Below are 22,237 nucleotides of genomic sequence, written 5' to 3' on the forward strand. Positions count from 1 at the left end.
ATAGTTGTTAGAGACTGTATACCAACACCATGTACCAAATTTCAGCCGGATCAAATGAAATTTGCTTCTCTTAGAGGCTCCACAATCCAAATCGGGGGATCGGTTTATATGGGGGCCATATATAATTATGGACCGATGTGGACCAATTTTTGCATGGTTGTTAGATATCATATGCTGACACCATGTATCTAATTTCAACCGGATCGGATGAAATTTGCTTCTCTTAGAGTCTCCGAAAGCCAAATCTAATGATCGGTTTATATGGGGGCTATATATAATTATGGACCGATGTGGACCAATTTTTGCATGGTTGTTAAAGACCATATACTAACACTATGTACAAAATTTCAGCCGGATCGGATGAAATTTGCTTGTCTTAGAGGATCGGCAAGGCAAATTTGGGGGTCCGTTTATATGGGGGCTATACGTAAAAGTGGACCGATATGGCCCATTTGCAATACCATCCGACCTCCATCAATAACAACTACTTGTGCCAAGTTTCAAGTCGATAGCTTGTTTCGTTCGGAAGTTAGCGTGATTTCAACAGATGGACGGACGGACGGACGGACATACTCAGATCGACTCAGAATTTCACCACGACCCAGAATATATATACTTTATGGGATCTTAGAGCAATATTTCGATGTGTTACAAACGGAATGACAAGTTAATATACCCCCATCCTATGGTGTAGGGTATACAAATCTTGAATTAAAAATTTAATTGATTCAACTAATTTTTTAATTGAAACAAAAATCAATCACAAAAATTTATAGTATAAATTATTTCATTTAATTGGATCAATTAATTTTTTAATTGACTTTCAATTAATTTTTTAATTGATACTACCATTTCTGTGATGTAAGACATTTCAATTCAAAAAATAATTGGATCAATTAATTTCGTGATTGAATGAGAAAAAAATTTTTTTGTGTATATGGACTAATTTTGTAATAGTTGTTAGAGACCATATACTAACACCACATACCAAATTTCAACCGGACCGGATGAATTTTCCTCCTCCAATAGGCTGCGGAGGTCAAATCTGGGGATCCTTTTTTATGGGGGAATATAAATTTTTTTTCACCGATATGGACCAATTTTTGCATGCTTATTGGAGACCATATACTAACACCACATACCAAATTTCATACGGATCGGATGAATTTTGCTGCTCCAAGAGGGTCCGGTGGTCAAATCTGGGGATCGGTTTATATCGGTGCTATATATACTTATGGACCGATATGAACCAATTTCAGCATGGTTGTTAGAGACCCTATACTAACACCACGTAGCAAATTTTCACCGAATCGGATGAAATTTGCTTCTCCAAGAGGCTCCGGAGGTCAAATTTGCAATACCACCCGACCTACATCAATAACAACTTTTTGTGCCAAGTTTCAAGTCGATAGCTTGTTTCGTTCGGAAGTTAGCGTGATTTCCACAGATGGTCGGACAGACGGACGGACGGATCGACTTAGAATTTCACCAGGACCCACAATATATATACTTTATGGGGTCTTAAGCCAATATTTCGATGTGTTGCAAACGGAATGACAAAGTTAATATCCCCCCATCCTAGGGTGAAGGGTATAAAAATTTCACCGCTGGTGAGATTCGAACCTGCGTTCTTTATTATACCCTAAACCACATAGTGGTCAGGGTATAATAAGTTTGATCGGCCAAAAAATGTGCCTACCAGAAATATTGATTTTAGACCCCATAAAATATATACCGATCGACTCAGAATCACTTCCTGAGTCGATCTAGCGCTTGGTGTCCGTCCGTCCGTCTGTCCATGTATTTGTTGTTCACAGGATTCCGGTCGCAATTATTAACCGATTTTGATGAAATTTTGTACAGGGAGTTTTTTTTTGGAAACAAGGACGAACGCTATTGAATTTGGAAGAAATCGGATCAAATTTAGATTTAGCTCCCATATATATGTATCGCCCGATTTCGACAAATGGGGTCACGTTGCATTTGTTTTCAAAAGGATCGACACCAAATGTGGCAAAAAATAATCTTTTTCATCGTTCTTCAAGTCTGCAAAATTTCATCTAAATCGGTTCAGATTTAGATATAGCTCCCATATATACAGTTGTGCTCAAAATAATAGTAGTGCTGTGCTGAATTTTTTTTTCTGCTTCTTCTATTCCTTCCACTAAAGGTTTATTTTATCTTTGTTTTTTACTATATCATTGTTTGGAGTGTGCATAATAAAAAAATACCGTTGGTTTAACTTCTGATGCTATTGTTGTTGTAAAAAAATCGACATAAGAAGAATCCCTTTGCAAGCTGCAAAACAAATAAAAGGCTTATAAGCTAGCTTACAAACAATTAAAAGACGAAAATAATTTAGCTGTCCATAGTCCAAGAAAAGTCACTCTCCTTTCAAAAAAAAACATGTATCGAAAAGAATAAAGTATGCCCAAGAGGATTTCCATTGGTCAGTACAGAAATGGAGGAACATTCCCCAGTACAGAAATGGAGGAACATTGGATGGATGAGTCAAAAATGGTGCTTTATGATTGAAGAGGATCCCGTCTATATGTTCGGCAACCTAAAAACACTGAGTACAGTTCCAATTTTACGACAAAAACTGTAAATCACTATGGTGCTTTAATTTATTTGCTACTACTATTATTTTGAGCGCAGCTGTATGTATCGCCCGCTTTTCCCAAATTTGGCCATAAAAACCTTATTTATTAAGCGATCTTACTCAAACTTGGCTTACTCTAATCTTTTATGGTACTGACAATATGTGCCAAAAATAATCGAAATCGGTTCAGATTTAGATATAGCTCCCATATATATGTATCGCCCGATTTTGCCAAATTTGGCCGTAAAACCCTTATTTATCAACCGATAGTGCTCAAAGTTGGCTAAATATAATCTTCTATACCTCTAACTGTATGTGCGCAATTTCATCCAAATCGGTTCAAATTTAGATATAGCTCCCATATATATGTATTGCCCGATTTTGCCAAATTTGGCCGTAAAACCCTTATTTATCAACCGATCGTAACCAAGGTTGGCTAAATGTAATCTTCTATAGCACTAACTGTATGTGCAAAATTTCATCGAAATCGGGTCAAATTTAGATATAGCTCCCATATATATGTATCGCCCGATTTTGAAAAATTTGCCTCTAATAACCTTATTTTTGATCATAGGGCCCTCATTTATTAACTGATCGTACTCAAATTTTACACAAAGTGACCTTCTGTGGTATCAATCATACCTGCAAAATATACAAATTGGTTCAGATTTAGATATAGGTCCCATATATATGCATCGCTCGATTTTGTCATATTTGGCCTTAATACTCTTATTTATTAACCAATGTTACACAAATTTCAAATTTTGATGTACTAGCTGATCGTATTTAGACTTACATGTAGCTCTTACATAAATCTATTGCCCTATTAGCAGAAATTTGAATTTATTACCCACAACTAATTGACCGATTTCCTCTTTTTTAATAATGGACTCAATATTAGTGGCATACTAACTCTTTTGGTGCAAAATAAACTATAGCTCCTAATATTAGATATTTCTGCTCAGATTGTGACAAGACACCCATAAACATGTACCCCACTTTATGTTCCCCAAAACCTATACCAATGATACCCCACAAACGCTTATATTTCCGTAGGGGTGGTTTAGGGTATAATATAGTCGGCCCCGCCCGACATTCTACTTTACTCACTTGTTTTTTCATGTATACTAATAAAGAACATATCGTGAAGCAGTTAGAATGTTATGCCTTATATGATCATATCACAAATCGAATCGGATGAAATTTGCTTCTCTATGAGGCTCCTCAAGTCAAATTTGGGGGTCGATTTATATGGGGGCTATACCTAAAAGTGATCCGATATAGGCCATTTGCAATACCATCCGACCAACTACTTGTGCCATGTGAAACGTTATATTTCCATTTATTATTTTTCCAAATAATAATCTATAATCAAATAACATAAACTTAACATAAGTTTTAATTAAACTCTGACTCTTTGGTGAAGGGAATTAACTCAACTGTATATTTTTTATGTTAATGAAAAAATTCCCATCCGAATTCATAGGATATCTAAATAGCCTATGGCATTGATGGACATTTTAATCAACCTACAGATGTCTAATTCGAATTGGAAAAAAAAGACACCAAACTAAAAGAAAACTAATTAAATGATCCTCTGTTTTTGTTGAACGTGAATACATATGATAATGCCCCGTATACTTTAATACAGTTTTCTCTATTTTGTTGTCTATGGTAACAGCTTGTTAAGTCAGAAGCTAATTAACAAAATATCATTCAAAGCCATAATGTCAGGACAAAAAGTTCTAAAGATTGATAATCCACAAAATGCCATATATTTTTCTCTGTATTTAGCAAAAGAAGAAAACTCATGTTGATGGGATGTTGGAACTTATAGGCGACCACCACTCAAGTGTTAAAATATTCATGTGCCGAAGGATATTTGTTAAGTGTTTGTTAGTCTATTGTCATAGAATTGATATGCTATTTGCGTTTTTGTTAAGGATATTTACCCCCAAAACTCTTGATTCTATTTTGGCAAAATTGTTGACGAAATATCAACATAGAAATTCTATGTGCATAAATTTTCTTTTTTTGGCAAATATTCCATGAAGTTGTTCGATATTCTTTGGTCCATATTTTGGTATTAAAACTATTCTTTAATACACTCACACTCACGTGGACATTTGTTATTTCGAATAAGAGTTATTTTGCAGACATAGGAAAATATGTGAACAACAGCCAGGTTATGATGAATTAAAATTTTGTTGCACTTACTCCAGGTGTGGAAACTATTGTAGTGATGTCATAGATTTCATGCTCTTACAAAACGAATGCGAATTTTTCTTAGCACACGCAGAGAAGAAACATGATTGTCACAATCATATTCGAAGAGCAAAATAATATGATAGGAGCTATTTTTGCGGCGACCATGTAACATTTTAACCTGCAAGCATGTTGGCTCAGTGAAAATGGTTCTAAGAACAAGTATATACAGCACTAAGTTCGGCCGGGCCGAATCTTAAATACCCACCACTATGAACCAAATATCAGGATTTCCTTTGAAATTTCAGGAGGGCTTGAGGACACTTCCCGAAGATAAATTTAAAGATTTCACCTATGAGGACTATATCAGATTCTGGATTTATAAGAACCATTTTTGTTTGAGTTTTACAGGAATCATTAACATCTCTTGTAAGTGTGCAAGAAAATTATAAAATAACGCCTTGATTTGAAATCTTAAATTTGTAGAAGTAAAATCTGGAAATTTTACATTGAGTTTCAAGCAATTTTCATGATCAGTGCGCCTTCTACACCCTCAAGAAGTGAAGTCGGTTTATATGGAGGTATTACCAAAAGGACCGATAAAAACTTAATCCGATACAGGTTTTTGTGAGCCTAAAATACCAGAATATTTACAATTTCAGGCAAATCAGATAAAAACTACGGTTTCTAGAAACCCAAGGAGTTAAATCGGGAGATCGTTCTTATGGCGGCTGTACCAAAATATGGACCGATACTCACCATTTTCGGCACATCTCTTTATGGTCCTAAAATACCTCTAGATTTCCAATTTCAGACAAATTGGATAAAAACTACGGTTTCTATAAGCGCAAGACCCCAAATCGGGAGGTCGTTTTATATGGGGACCATACCAAAACATGGACCGATGCTCACAATTTTTGGCACACGTATTTGTGTCCAATTTCAGACAAATTGGATAAAAACTACGGTTTCTATAAGCGCAAGACCCCAAATCGGGAGGTCGTTTTATATGGGGACCATACCAAAACATGGACCGATGCTCACAATTTTTGGCACACGTATTTGTGGTCCTACAATACCTCTAGATTTCCAATTTCAGGTAAATTGAATAAAAACTGCGTTTTCTATAAGCCCAAGAAGTAAAATCGGGAGATCGGTCTATATGGGGGCTATACCAAAATATGGACCGATACTCACAATTTTTGGCACACGTATTTGCGGTCCTACAATACCTCTAGATTTCCAATTTCAGGCAAATAACTTAAAAACTTCGGATTCTAGAAGCCCAAGAAATAAAATCGGGAAATCGGTCTATATGGGGGCTATACCAAAATATGGACCGATACTCACCATTTTCGGCACATCTCTTTACGGTCATAAAATACTTCCAGATTTCAAATTTCAGGCAAATTGGATAAAAAATACGATTTCTATAAGCCCAAGACCCCAAATCGGGAGGTCGTTTTTTATGGGGACCATAAGCGTAGGAAGGCCTCTGGGGAGGGGGCTTAGACCCCCCAGAAAAATTTTAGCCCCCCCCCGGAATTTGAAAACCTATTTACGATTTTACATTTTTCTAAAAATTAAACAAGTATATACACAGCAGAAAGTTCCGCTAAAGATTTTCATGCACAATCGAATTACTTTGGTTGTGGTAGCAGTTGCCGATGGCAATGTTTTTAATCTGGTATTTATAAAATAAATCTGTGGTTGAACTTTTGATTTAGTTGAATAACTAAAGCTCCTTTATTATTTTGTTTAGTCTGGTTTAGTCAATTTAATTTAAAAAATAGTAATTGATACTATTTGGGGGCTACACCAAAATATGGACCGATACTCACCATTCTCGGCACACCTCTTTATGGCCCTAAAATACCTCTAGATTTCCAATTTCAGACAAATTGGATAAAAACTACGATTTCTATAAGCCCAAGACCCCAAATCGGGAGGTCGTTTTATATGGGGACCATACCAACACATGGACCGATACTCACAATTTTTGGCACACGTATTTGTGGTCCTATAATACCTCTAGATTTCCAATTTTAGGTAAATTGAATAAAAACTGCGGTTTCTATAAGCCCAAGAAGTAAAATCGGGAGATCGGTCTATATGTGGGCTATACCAAAATATGGACCGATACTCACCATTTTTGACACACCTATTTATGGTCTTAAAATACCTCCAGATTTCAAATTTCAGGCAAATTGGATAAAAACTACGATTTCTATAAGCCCAAGACCCCAAATCGGGGGGTCGGTTTATATGGGGACTATATCAAAACCTGGACCGATATAGCCCATCTTCGAACTTGACCTGCCTGCAGACAAAAGACGAGTTTGTGCAAAATTTCAGCACGATTGCTTCATTATTGAAGACTGTAGCCTGATTACAACAGACAGACAGACAGACAGACGGACAGACGGACATCGTTATATCGTCTTAGAATTTCTCCCTGATCAAGAATATATATACTCTATATAGTCGGAAATCGATATTTCGATGTGTTACAAACGGAATGACAAACTTATTATACCCCCATCACCATTCTATGGTGGTGGATATAAAAATATAATTGTCCTCATCTAAAATGTTATTATATTGATAAAAAGAATTTTGTTTGAATGAAAAGACAATGGTCACGATTTAAAATGTTATGTTATTCATTCAAAATGTTTTTCTCCTAGTTAAAAGAACATGGTCACAACCTTAAATGTTTTGATCTTTATGAAAAAACTTTTTTCATCATCGAAAAAAGGACGCCACTTGAGAAAAGAAAATACAAAATTAACTTTATTTGTTTGTTTTTATTTATTTATAAACTAATTCATTGTTTATTTGTATTTATAATGCCGTTCAAGCAAACATCATATATTTTTACACACTCTATTTTGTTTCAATTTCAATAATAAGTAATAATAAGTGGTCTCAAATTCTATCATTTAAATGATAGAACATGTTTGCGGTATTTTAGAACCATTCAAATGCTTATTGCCACCATACATTTTTCTCCGCTCGAAAACTATTTTTACAAAGACAAAATCGTGGTTTTCACGGCAATTACATGATCTGGATAAGCATTAAATGGATGCGGCAATCATGTCCACACATGGTTTTTCTGTGCGTGCATAGAACACACATTTGTCTGATGTAAAGTTGTTTCCTTGCCCAAAAGTCGATAAACTTTTCTATGAAGTCATTTTGTTCTTATTGTTAAGAAATTCAACTTAAAACTGGGTATTTTTTACTTGAAAGAAAATTTTGTTAGACTAAGGATAACTTGGTGTTAATAATTCTGTAAAAACAACTCTTCAAACTTAATGAAAACGTCTTCAAATTTGTTGACTTTTTAAAGGGTGATTTGTTAAGAGCTTGATAACTTTTTTTTTAAAAAAAACGCATAAAATTTGCAAAATCTCATCGGTTCTTTATTTGAAACGTTAGATTGGTCCATGACATTTACTTTTTGAAGATAATTTCATTTAAATGTTGACCGCGTCTTAGGTAGTCCATTCGCAAAGTCCAATTTTGGGCAACTTTTTCGAGCATTTCGGCCGGAATAGCCCGAATTTCTTCGGAAATGTTGTCTTCCAAAGCTGGAATAGTTGCTGGCTTATTTCTGTAGACTTTAGACTTGACGTAGCCCCACAAAAAATAGTCTAAAGGCGTCAAATCGCATGATCTTGGTGGCCAACTTACCGGTCCATTTCTTGAGATGAATTGTTCTCCGAAGTTTTCCCTCAAAATGGCCATAGAATCGCGAGCTGTGTGGCATGTAGCGCCATCTTGTTGAAACCACATGTCAACCAAATTCAGTTCTTCCATTTTTGGCAACAAAAAGTTTGTTAGCATCGAACGATAGCGATCGCCATTCACCGTAACGTTGCGTCTTTATATCTTTACTACAAAGCAAATAATCGTTAAAAATAAATAGGACAAATAGGTCGTTTTTTATACCCTCCACCATAGGATCGAAATATTGCTCTAAGACCCCATAAAGTAAATATATTCTGGGTCGTGGTGAAATTCTGAGTCGATCTGAGCATGTCCGTCCGTCCGTCCGTCCGTCTGTTGAAATCACGCTAACTTCCGAACGAAACAAGCTATCGACTTGAAACTTGGCGCAAGTAGTTGTTATTGATGTAGGTCGGATGGTATTGCAAATGGGCCGTATTGGTCCACTTTTACGTATAGCCCCCATATAAACGGACCCCCAAATTTGGCTTGCCGATCCTCTAAGACAAGCAAATTTCATCCGATCCGGCTGAAATTTTGTACATGGTGTTAGTATATGGTATCTAACAACCATGCAAAAATTGGTCCATATCGGTCTACTTTTACGTATAGCCCCCATATAAACGGACCCCCAAATTTGGCTTGCAATTGCTCTAAGAGAAGCAAATTTCATTCGATCCGGCTGAAATTTGGTACATGGTGTTAGTAAAGGGTGATACGGTCAAAATTTGTTCAATATAAACTTGACGTATTTCTTTCAATTTTACATTTAAAAAACCTGAACGCCCCCCATTTTGAAGGTGTGCGTGTGTAGAATGTTGCTCCTATTTTGATTTTGGAATTCACTCTTCAGTTGTCAAAATGCCGTCCAAGCAAGAAGAGCAGCGTATCAAAATTTTGCTCGCGCATCGTGAAAATCCGAGCTACTCGCACGCAAAGCTGGCAAAATCGCTAAAAGTTGCCAAATCAACCGTTACAAATGTAATTAAAGTGTTTGGGGAACGTTTGTCGACAGCCAGGAAGTCTGGATCGGGGGGAAATCGAAAAGCGGAAGCCGCTGAGACGACAAAGAGAGTTGCCGGTAGTTTCAAGCGAAACCCTAACCTCTCTCTCCGAGATACCGCAAATAAGCTGGGTGTATCGTCTACAACCGTGCATCGAGCCAAAAAACGAGCCGGACTATCGACTTACAAGAAGGTAGTGACTCCAAATCGCGATGATAAACAAAATACGACGGCCAAAGCGCGATCCCGGAGGCTGTACACGACGATGCTGACGAAGTTTGACTGCGTGGTAATGGACGACGAAACCTACGTCAAAGCCGACTAAAGCAGCTTCCGGGACAGGAGTTTTATACGGCAAAAGGAAGGGGAAAGGTAGCAGATATTTTCAAGCACATAAAACTGTCAAAGTTCGCAAAGAAATATCTGGTTTGGCAAGCCATCTGTACCTGTGGCTTGAAAAGCAGCATTTTCATAGCTTCCGGGAAATTTACGTGAAAGAGTGTTTGAATAAACGTCTGCTGCATTTCCTGTAGAAACACGGTTGTTCCGTACTGTTTTGGCCGGATTTGGCATCTTGCCATTACGGTAAAAAGGCCATGGAGTGGTACGCCGCCAACAACGTGCAGGTGGTTCCCAAGGACAAGAACCCTCCCAACACGCCAGAGCTCCGCCCAATTGAGAAATACTGGGCTATTGTCAAGCGGAACCTAAAGAAGACCAAAAAAACTGCTAAGGACGAGCAGCAGTTCAAGGCAAACTGGCTTTCTGCGGCGAAGAAAGTGGACAAGGTGGTTGTACAAAATCTGATGGCAGGTGTCAAGCGTGAGACCCGGCAATTCGGATTTGGAAAAGTGAAAGCCTAACTGAATATTTTTCCTGAATTTTATACTAATTGAACTTGAAAAAGAAATTTAATTTGATTTTTTAAATAAACGATTTCACCGATTTACACGCGTTTTCCCTTGACCAAATTTTGACCGTATCACCCTTTATATGGTCTCTAACAATCATGCAGAAATTGGTCCATATCGGTCCATAATTACATAAGCCCCCATATAAACCGATCCCCCGATTTGGCTTGCGGAGCCTCTAAGAGAACCACATTTCATCCGTTCCCGCTGAAATTTGGTAAATGGTGCTAGTATATGGTCTCTAACAACCATTCCAAAATTGGTCCATATCGGTCCATAATTATATATAGCCCCCATATAAGCCGATCCCCAGATTTGATCTCCGGAGCCTCTTAGAGGAGCAAAATTCATCCGATCCGGTTGAAATTTGGTACGTGGTGTTAGTATATGGTCTCTAACAACCATGCAAGAATTAGTCCACATCGGTTCATAATTATATATAGCCGATTCCTAATCACACAAAAATTGGTCCATATCGGTTTATAATCATGGTTGTCACTCGAGCCAAAAATAATGTACCAAAATTTTATTTTTATAGAAAACATTGTCAAAATGTTATTTCTATAGAAAATTTTGTCAAAATTTTATTTCTATAGGAAATTTTTTCCAAATTTTATTTCTATAGAAAATTTTTTCCAAATTTTATTTCTATAGAAATTTCTATACGATTTAACTGAAATTTGAAATCTAGATTTATTTTAGGACTAAAACAAGTAAGGAAAGTCTAAAGTCGGGCGAGGCCGACTATATTATACCCTGCACCATTTTGTAGATCTAAATTTTCGATATCACATCCGTCAAATGTGTTGGGTGCTATATATAAAGGTTTGTCCCAAATACTTACATTTAAATATCACTCGATCTGGACAGAATTTGATAGACTTCTACAAAATCTATAGACTCAAAATTTAAGTCGGCTAATGCACTAGGGTGGAACACAATGTTATTAAAATAATATGGGAAACATTTAAATCTGAAGCAATTTTAAGGAAACTTCGCAAAAGTTTTTTTATGATTTATCGCTCGATATATATGTATTAGAAGTTTAGGAAAATTAGAGTCATTTTTACAACTTTTCGACTAAGCAGTGCCGATTTTACAAGAAAAATGTTGGTATTTTGACCATTTTTGTCGAAATCAGAAAAACATATATATATGGGAGCTATATCTAAATCTGAACCGATTTCAACCAAATTGGGCACGCATAGCTACAATGCTAATTCTACTCACTGTGCAAAATTTCAACTAAATCGGAGTAAAAAATTGGCCTCTGTGGTCATATGAGTGTAAATCGGGCGAAAGCTATATATGTGAGCTATATATAAATCTGAACCGATTTCAATCAAATTTGGCACGCATAGCTACAATGCTAAATCTACTCCTTGTGCAAAATTTCAACCAAATTGGGCCAAAACTCTGGCTATTAGAACCATATTAGTCCATATCTTGCGAAAGATATATATGGGAGCTATATCTAAATCCGACCCGATTTCAATCAAATTTTGCACACTTAACTGCACTACTAATTGTACTCCTAGTGCAAAATTTAAAACAAATTGGGCCAAAACTCTGACTTCTAGGACCATATTAGTCCATATCGGGCGAAAGATATATATGGGAGCTATATCTAAATCTGAACCGATTTCAATCAAATTTTGCAAACTTGACTATACTACTAATTGTACTCCTAGTGCAAAATTTCAACCAAATTCGGCCAAAAATCTGGTTTCTGGGGCCATGTAAGTCCATATCGGGCGAAAGATATATATGGGAGCTATATCTAAATCTGAACCGATTTCAATAAAATTTTGCACACTTGACTATACGACTAAGTGTTATGTTTGTACAAAATTTCAAGCAAATCGGTATAAAACTCTGGCTGCTAGGTCCATATTAGTGCATATCTGGCGAAAGATTTATATGGGAGGTATATCTAAATCTGAACCGATTTCTTCCAAAATCAATAGGGTTCTATTCTGACCCAAATTAGGAACATGTGCCAAATTTGAAGGCGATTGGACTTAAATTGCGACCTAGACTTTGATCACAAAAATGTGTTCACAGACAGACGGACGGACGGACGGACGGACGGACGGACAGACGGACATGGTTATATCGACTCAGGGACCCACCCTGAGCATTATTGCCAACGACACCATGTGTCTATCTCGTCTCCTTCTGGGTGTTACAAACATATGCACTAACTTATAATACCCTGTTCCACAGTGTGGCGCAGGGTATAAATATGTGTGTCGAAAATGGTGAGTACCGGACCATGTTTTCATATAGCCACCATATAGACCGGTCTTTCGATTTTACTTCTTGGTCTTCTAGAATCCTATTTTTTATCCAATTTGCCTCGAATTTGAAATCTAGAGGTATTCTAGGACCATAAAGAGGTGTGCCGAAAATGGTAAGTATCCTATTGGTCCATGTTTTGATATAGCCCCCATATAGACCGATCTTCCGATTTGACTTTTTGGGCGCCTAGAAACTGTATTTTCTATCCGATTTAACTGAAATATGTGTATCGAAAATGGTGAGTACCGGACCAAGTTTTGATATAGCCACCATATAGAACGGTCTCCCGATTTTACTTCTTGGTCTTCTAGAATCCGTATTTTTTATCCAATTTGCCTCAAATTTGAAATCTAGAGGTATTCTAGGACCATAAGAGGTGTGCCCCCTGAAATTTTCAAAGGAAACTATTATATTTGATTCATGGTGGTGGGTATTTAAGATTCGGCCCGGCCGAACTTACTACTGTATATACTTGTTTTTAAATAAAAGTTATTTCTGTTAGACATTACCTGCATAGAATATCAAGTAGAATTTTTAGTTACAGGTTGCAGAGTTATAATCTTCTTTTGTCGTTGTAGTAGGCAGAAAGATGGGAAAAGTTGTCGCTCGATCATATACCTGGAGACACTCTTTTATATCTATTGCAGTTTATATTGGACTGTCCCCATCCATCGTTATAACATATATTACTAATAAAAATACACCAAAAGTATGTGCCAAAATCCCCCTTTTTATTTTTATCAACTGCCCAAGTTTCGTTTTATTATCTTCCGTTGTGATTCACTGACCACCTGCTCTATCCTCGCCAGAGTAGAGATTATCGAATACTTGGCAAAGTCTACAAGGACTCGGTATCCGTCACATTCTGATTGTCTCAGCTTAGCTTATTGTTTTTCTATAGTTTGTTTTTGTTTTTTTTTTGTCTTCATGAATAGTTTTGTTTTTATGAGTCTCAGGAGTATTGGCACACTCACAAATGTCACATATTTTGCTAAGTCGTTCTCATGATAGCCATTTGTGTTCGTGTAGTTGTCTTATTGGCAATGTTTGTGAATATTTTTGTGGGGATAAACATATTTTTACTCTCGTCATCTCCCTCTCTCTCTCTCATTGTCGATGTAATTGAATTTGGCAAGAAGAGCTAATGAAATAAATATGGATATTTTGACACTGGCATACAATACAGATACACACGCGTGCATATCCTGGCTCAAGACTTTGTGTTGGTTTTTGTGCGTGAGTATGATGGGATTACATATGCATGAATAATATTTCCATTTGCAGATATTGGCCAAAAGGGACCAAAACGTATTGACCAAACAGCCGTTTTCGGTCCATTTGTTTTGGGTTGTTAATTGTGTAAGATCAAGGTCATTTTGTCAGAATTCATTCACTTTGAGGAGAAAAAGGCATCTGATGTTTATGCAGTTTAATGGCAAATAGTCCATCCATCCATCACTCAAAATGTGTCTTAGTATGTATTACCATCATCAAATAGAAAACAAATATTTTATGAGACAAAGGAATGAACACATGCAATAGTCGTAAAAGCAACAGTTTAATAATTTAAATGTTAGAGAATTTTCTTTAATTTAATATTGTCTTATTTTATTTTCAGGTCAATATTATGATGTTAATGGAAATGATTAGATGGTGGTAAGAAGCAAATACTAATTAAGAAAAAATCAACTAAAAAATAAGTGAATTAAAACCTTTCATTTGTACTGAGGGGTCTATGGTCAATCAAATTCTTATTAAACAAATTGAACTAAACATGGAATCGTCCACCTTGACAATATGTACAAAACCATATGATTACCCCGGTGATTTTCACTTGCGAAAAGCTGCTTCAAAGGCAACATAGGGAACGTTTGTGCATAACGTTACTGGTGATGGATCCACTTTGACAATATGTACAAAACCATATGATTACCCCGGTGATACATAAACATCGATGCAAAAAGCCTATTCGGCTTTTTCATGGAATACTGTATATTTGGTTGGAACAGCTTATGGGGTGTACTATGAACTGTAGCAACCGAGTAAAACGATCACAAGAGCTTTGTTTGGATTTGCTTGAGCCTAGCAGTGCGTGATCTCTAAAGCAAATAATTGGTCTATTAAACAAATAGAACTGGTTCACTTGGAGGGGAAAAAACTTAATGCACATAGCTGAATTTCCAGCCCCACATCAATTTTTTTTACCAAAAATCTATTAAATTTAAAAAATCTTATTTTATAGTTTGTGATCAATTTTTTTTGCGATAATTATGAAACAATATTTTTTTCAAAAAAAAAAAAAAAAAAAAAATATTATTTTATTTTAGAAGTTTATTTCAGTATCTGCATTGTTTTGAAGTACAAATATGCCTTGAATGTGTAGATGTGTCAAATATTAATGATACATATTCCATTAAAAATGAAGTTGCTACTTCTTTAAAAAGAGCGAACCTACAATGGGCTTTGAGGGTATCACCCAACATAAAAATTAAAAATTTTAATGATATTGAATATACAGAAAATTTTATCAATTTTATCAAAATTTTATTTCTATAGACAATTTTGCTAAAATTGTATTTCTATAGAAAATTTTATCAAAATTGTATTTCTATAGAAAATTTTGCAAAATTTTATTTCTATAGAAAATTTTGTCAAAATTTTATTTTTATAAAAAATTTTATTTCTATAGATAATTTTGTTAAAATTATATTTCTATAGACAATTTTGTCAAAATGTGATTTCTATAGACAATTTTGTCAAAATTTGATTTCAATTGAAAATTTATTTCTATAGAAAATGTTGATTTCTACAGAAAATTTTGTCAAAATTTTCTTTTTATAGACAATTTTGTCGAAATTTTATTTCTATATACAATTTTGTTAAAATTGTATTTCTACAGAAAATTTTGTCAAATTTTTATTTCTATCAAAAATTTTGTCAAAATTTTATTTTTAGAGAAAATTTTGTCAAAATTTTATTTTTATAGAAAATTTTGTCAACATTTTATTTCTATAGAAACTTTTGTCAAAATTTTATTTCTATACAAAATTTTGTCAAAATTTTATGTCTTTAGATAATTTGCCAAATTGTATTTCTTTAGCAAAATTTGTCTAAATGTTATTTCTATAAAAATTTTTGTCAAAATTTTATATGTATAGAAAATTTTATCCAAGTTGTATTTCTACAGAAAATTTTGTCAACATTTTATTTTTATAGAAAATGTTGTCAAAATTTTATTTCTATAGAAAATTTTGTCAAAATTTTATTTCTATAGAAACATTTGTCAAAATATTATTTCTATATAAAATTTTGTCAAAATTTTATATCTTTAGAAAATTTTGTCAAAATTTGATTTGTATAGGAAATTTTGTCAAAATTTTATTTTTATAGAAAATTTTGTCAGAATTTTATTTCTATAGAAGATTTTGCCAAAATTTTGTTAAAATTGTATTGCTAGAGAAAATTTTGTCAAAATTGTTCTTCTATAGAAAATTTTGTCAAAATTTTATTTCTATAGACAATTTTGTCGAAATTGTGTTTCTAAAGAAAATTTTGTCTAAATTTTATTTCTATAGAAAATTTTGTCAATATTTTATTTTTATAGAAAATTTTATTTCTATAGGTAATTTTGTTAAAATTATATTTCTATAGAAAAATTTGTCAAAATTGTATTTCTATAGACAATTTTGTCAAAATGTGATTTTTATAGACAATTTAGTTATTTATAATTTTTGAATATTTTAGTATAATTTTATTTTTATAGAAAATTTTGTTACAATTTTATTTCTATAGAAAATTTTGTAAAAATTGTATTTTTATAGAAAATTTTGTCAAAATTGTATTTCTATAGACAATGTTGTCAAAATTTTATTTATATAGAGTATTTCGTCAAAATTTTATATCTATAGAAAATTTTTTCAAAATTGTATTTCTATAGAAAATTTTGGCAAAATTTTATTTCTATAGAAAATTTTGGCAAAATTTTATTTCTATAGAAAATTTTGTCAAAATTTTATGTCTTTAGATAATTTTCCAAATTTTATTTCTTTAGCAAAATTTGTCTAAATGTTATTTCTATAAAAATTTTTGTCAAAATTTTATATGTATAGAAAATTTTATCCAAGTTGTATTTCTACAGAAAATTTTGTCAACATTTTATTTTTATAGACAATTTTGTCGAAATTTTATTTCTATATACAATTTTGTTAAAATTTTATTTCTTTAGAAAAATTTGTCAAAATATTATTTCTATATAAAATTTTGTCAAAATTTTATATCTTTAGAAAATTTTGTCAAAATTTGATTTGTATAGAAAATTTTGTCAAAATTTTATTTTTATAGAAAATGTTGTCAGAATTTTATTTCTATAGAAGATTTTGCCAAAATTTTGTTAAAATTGTATTTCTAGAGAAAATTTTGTCAAAATTGTACTTCTGTAGAAAATTTTGTCAAAATTTTATTTCTGTAGACAATTTTGTCGAAATTGTGTTTCTAAAGAAAATTTTGTCTAAATTTTATTTCTATAGAAAATTTTGTCAATATTTTATTTTTATAGAAAATTTTATTTCTATAGGTAATTTTGTTAAAATTATATTTCTATAGAAAAATTTGTCAAAATTGTATTTCTATAGACAATTTTGTCAAAATGTGATTTTTATAGACAATTTAGTTATTTATAATTTTTGAATATTTTAGTATAATTTTATTTTTATAGAAAATTTTGTTACAATTTTATTTCTATAGAAAATTTTGTCAAAATTGTATTTTTATAGAAAATTTTGTTAAAATTTTATTTTTATAGAAAATTTTGTCAAAATTGTATTTCTATAGACAATGTTGTCAAAATTTTATTTATATAGAGAATTTCGTCAAAATTTTATATCTATAGAAAATTTTGTCAAAATTGTATTTCTATAGAAAATTTTGGCAAAATTTTATTTCCATTTGTTTTGTTTTGTTATTGTTGGTTTTGTTCTTTAAGCATTGTTGTCGTTTTTTTATTTCAGCTTAAAACCATACATTGACTAAACTACAAGAGTAGCTTAACCAACAGAGGAAAAGAATGTTTGTCAAATTTATTTGGGCAAAGCCCTATAGACTGCAAGATGGTTGGATGGACGCACGTTTCGGAATTACCACATTCCTCATCAGCATCCTCTACTTGCAGCAAAACTATCAACCAATTATCAGAATAAATTCAGGCAGTTTATTAAACCCAACAAAAACCACACTTGAACCCTCCGAAAAAAGGTTTTACATTGATAGCCGGCTTATGCCAAATAAATTCGAAACAAACATATCTCTTTTCCTATGCCACTGTCAAATCATCGATTTGAATTCACATGGCTGGGTTTATTTTGAGCGTGCCTCCTCTTCTTTTTCCATTTGTTTTGTTTTGTTATTGTTGGTTTTGTTCTTTAAGCATTGTTGTCGTTTTTTTATTTCAGCTTAAAACCATACATTGACTAAACTACAAGAGTAGCTTAACCAACAGAGGAAAAGAATGTTTGTCAAATTTATTTGGGCAAAGCCCTATAGACTGCAAGATGGTTGGATGGACGCACGTTTCGGAATTACCACATTCCTCATCAGCATCCTCTACTTGCAGCAAAACTATCAACCAATTATCAGAATAAATTCAGGCAGTTTATTAAACCCAACAAAAACCACACTTGAACCCTCCGAAAAAAGGTTTTACATTGATAGCCGGCTTATGCCAAATAAATTCGAAACAAACATATCTCTTTTCCTATGCCACTGTCAAATCATCGATTTGAATTCACATGGCTGGGTTTATTTTGAGCGTGCCTCCTCTTCTTTTTCCATTTGTTTTGTTTTGTTATTGTTGGTTTTGTTCTTTAAGCATTGTTGTCGTTTTTTTATTTCAGCTTAAAACCATACATTGACTAAACTACAAGAGTAGCTTAACCAACAGAGGAAAAGAATGTTTGTCAAATTTATTTGGGCAAAGCCCTATAGACTGCAAGATGGTTGGATGGACGCACGTTTCGGAATTACCACATTCCTCATCAGCATCCTCTACTTGCAGCAAAACTATCAACCAATTATCAGAATAAATTCAGGCAGTTTATTAAACCCAACAAAAACCACACTTGAACCCTCCGAAAAAAGGTTTTACATTGATAGCCGGCTTATGCCAAATAAATTCGAAACAAACATATCTCTTTTCCTATGCCACTGTCAAATCATCGATTTGAATTCACATGGCTGGGTTTATTTTGAGCGTGCCTCCTCTTCTTTTTCCATTTGTTTTGTTTTGTTATTGTTGGTTTTGTTCTTTAAGCATTGTTGTCGTTTTTTTATTTCAGCTTAAAACCATACATTGACTAAACTACAAGAGTAGCTTAACCAACAGAGGAAAAGAATGTTTGTCAAATTTATTTGGGCAAAGCCCTATAGACTGCAAGATGGTTGGATGGACGCACGTTTCGGAATTACCACATTCCTCATCAGCATCCTCTACTTGCAGCAAAACTATCAACCAATTATCAGAATAAATTCAGGCAGTTTATTAAACCCAACAAAAACCACACTTGAACCCTCCGAAAAAAGGTTTTACATTGATAGCCGGCTTATGCCAAATAAATTCGAAACAAACATATCTCTTTTCCTATGCCACTGTCAAATCATCGATTTGAATTCACATGGCTGGGTTTATTTTGAGCGTGCCTCCTCTTCTTTTTCCATTTGTTTTGTTTTGTTATTGTTGGTTTTGTTCTTTAAGCATTGTTGTCGTTTTTTTATTTCAGCTTAAAAAAAAGCTTTAAGCTGAAATAAAAAAACGACAACAAAATTTTATTTCTATAGAAAATTTTGGCAAAATTTTATTTCTATAGAAAATTTTGTCGACATTTTATTTCTATATAAAATTTTGTCAAAATTTTATATCTTTAGAAAATTTTATCAAAATTTTATTTCTATGGACAATTTTGTCAAAATTGTATTTCTATAAAAAAATTTTGTTTTTTATAGAAAATTTTATTTCTATAGGTAATTTTGTTAAAATTATATTTTTATAGAAAAATTTGTCAAAATTGTATTTCTATAGACATTTTTGTGAAAATGTGATTTTTATAGACAATTTTGTCAAAATTTTATTTCTATAGAAAATTTTGTCAAAAATTTTGTCAAAATTTTATTTCTATAGAAAAATTTTTTTCAAAATTTTATTTCTATAGAAATTTTTGCCAACATTTGATTTCTATAAAAAATGTTGTCAACATTTTATTTCTATAGAAAATTTTTGTCAACATTTTGTTTCTATAGAAAATTTTGTCAAAATAACTTTTATCAATTTAAATTAAATTAAAATAAATTCAGTAATAATTTGAATTTGGCTTATTACAAGTAACAGAATATATAAACAAATTAAATCATCATATGTGTTTTATTTTGCACCATAAATATTCCAAATCTCCTTATCGTTCGTTATATTTATGATATCATGAACCTTGTGGTGGTGAATGATATTCATCATTTGCTTGTGTTGGCAGAGGCTTTGATAAAAGTTGAAATGTTAATAAGATGTTAATATGTAGGGGCATATGTTGCTTCCTTGTCGTCTTGGCTTTGCCAGTGCCAAACCTCTGAGAAAATTCCAAATTCCTTGCGAAAAAAAGCTTTCTTGCAAACATGTGGAAGGGCAATCTAATCATCGAATTCACATTTCTTCACGCAATGAAGGATATTAATGAGAAGATGTTCTTTCAGACAAGAGTGTTGATTGCAGATTGCTGTGCTGCTTATGTATCATGGCGTTCCTTGATAATTGCCTTAATATGAATTTTATTGTGAGAAACACACAAAAAAAGAAATAATAAAATAAAAAATTGTGTGAGTGGCAGTAAGCCTATTTTTTTTTTTATATGCAGACCATGAAATCTTTTTAAAGTGAATTGTAGACACGCGCCATATCATGTCTATTTAATTATATTAGCACCAAACAAACTGAAGTGAATTCCTTTGAAGTTGGATATGTGCCAACAATTTTAAATTTGATGCATTATTGTTCAAGCTCATTCTTTTTATAGCCATAGTGAAAACAAAACTTACCCGGTCCTAAAGAGTTTGTATTCACTGTAAGAATTTTTGTATTGATTCTGAGCCAAAAGTAGCAGAGAATCATATTGAGGATACATATAAGACATAATTCTTTTTTGACTTGAGGTTTGCTTGCTTGATTTTAGGAAATAAATTTTAATTTTTTGGTTATTTTTTTCTGATATTTTCATTATATGCTGTCAATGTCCTTTGAAAATGTGCCAACCATAATTTAAAGACATCTCATATTTTTGAACGCTTTTGGGTTTTGTAGTCAAGATAAAATCAGCCAAAAAATTTTAGAGCGATTTAATAAATTTTGATGAATTTGGTAGAATTATTAAAGACAAGTTGGACGTAGTCAAACAAAATTTTGTTGCATGTAAATAGTATATCAATTTTTATGTCAAATCTTTTAACTATAGGGAATCATTTTGACAAGGAATAAACCTTAGATTTAGTGAAATTCGACTTCTTAGCTAAATTAAATTCGCATGCGAATTTTAAGGATAAGAAATCTTTCTCCTCACGACAATAGTATTTTCAGTATATATTTAAATCTGAATCAATTTTTACCAAATTTGATATACATTGTTACACTCAAAAAAAAAGTTTACTTGGATCCAAAGATTTTGACCTTCCCTTAAGGATTTTGGTATTGATTCCAAGCCAAAGGTACGACTTCTTTAACACAAAGAAATTTGTTGCGACCTATATGGCTTTAAACCTAGGACCAATAAAATTAAAATTATCATAGAGATCTTATTTATCAAATTCCCTTTTCGCGTTTTATTAATAAAGGTACTCACGTACAAACAAATGTCAGTTTAAAAATCCAAATTATAACGGATACTTCAAAGTAAAAAATGTTTTCTTAATTCCAAAAAAATTTAAACCAAAGACGGTAAATCCTCAAAATGAGTCGTAGCCTATATTTGAAGCGTTTTTATCTTAAATATAAAGTTTCAATATTTCAGTTAATTTAAGGACAATTGCCTTAAATCAAAAATGTGTTTCTTTACATTAAGGAAAATTAATCTTAGTTCAAAGACATGGCACTTTTACGGATGTATGCAAATTTACAAAATTTGTGTCCTAAATTTAATGAAAAACAAGTATATACGGCCGTAAGTTCGGCCAGGCCTAAGCTTATGTTCCCTCCATCATGGATTGCGTAGAAACTTCTTCTAAACACTGCCATCCAGAATCGAATTACTTAAGTTGCGGTAACGCTTGCCGATGGCAAGGTATCTTGAAACCTCCTAACACCATCTTCTAAATTGTATGTAAGTCCATACGTGGTATATATTAAATAAAAAAAGATCGATCCAATACGTATATAATTCAGTTTGACAAAGTAGACATAACATTTTTAAAAAATTTTCTACAGAAATGAAATTTGAACAACATTTTCTATA

General features: G+C 32.9%; 1 protein-coding gene across 2 annotated transcripts in view; it reads left to right on the top strand.

The window, feature by feature from the left end:
- The window catches only part of Oamb (Octopamine receptor in mushroom bodies), a 501,549-nt gene that overhangs the window by 226,687 nt on the left and 252,625 nt on the right, over nt 1–22,237 (top strand). For both annotated transcript variants that reach the window (XM_075292480.1, XM_075292479.1), the window contains exon 3: nt 14,377–14,414. The gene's annotated coding sequence lies outside the window, so the exon portion shown is untranslated. The remainder of the gene's footprint in view (nt 1–14,376; nt 14,415–22,237) is intronic.

Source organism: Haematobia irritans, chromosome 1 (assembly GCF_050003625.1).
Source record: "Haematobia irritans isolate KBUSLIRL chromosome 1, ASM5000362v1, whole genome shotgun sequence".
Classification (NCBI taxonomy): Eukaryota; Metazoa; Arthropoda; class Insecta; order Diptera; family Muscidae; genus Haematobia; species Haematobia irritans.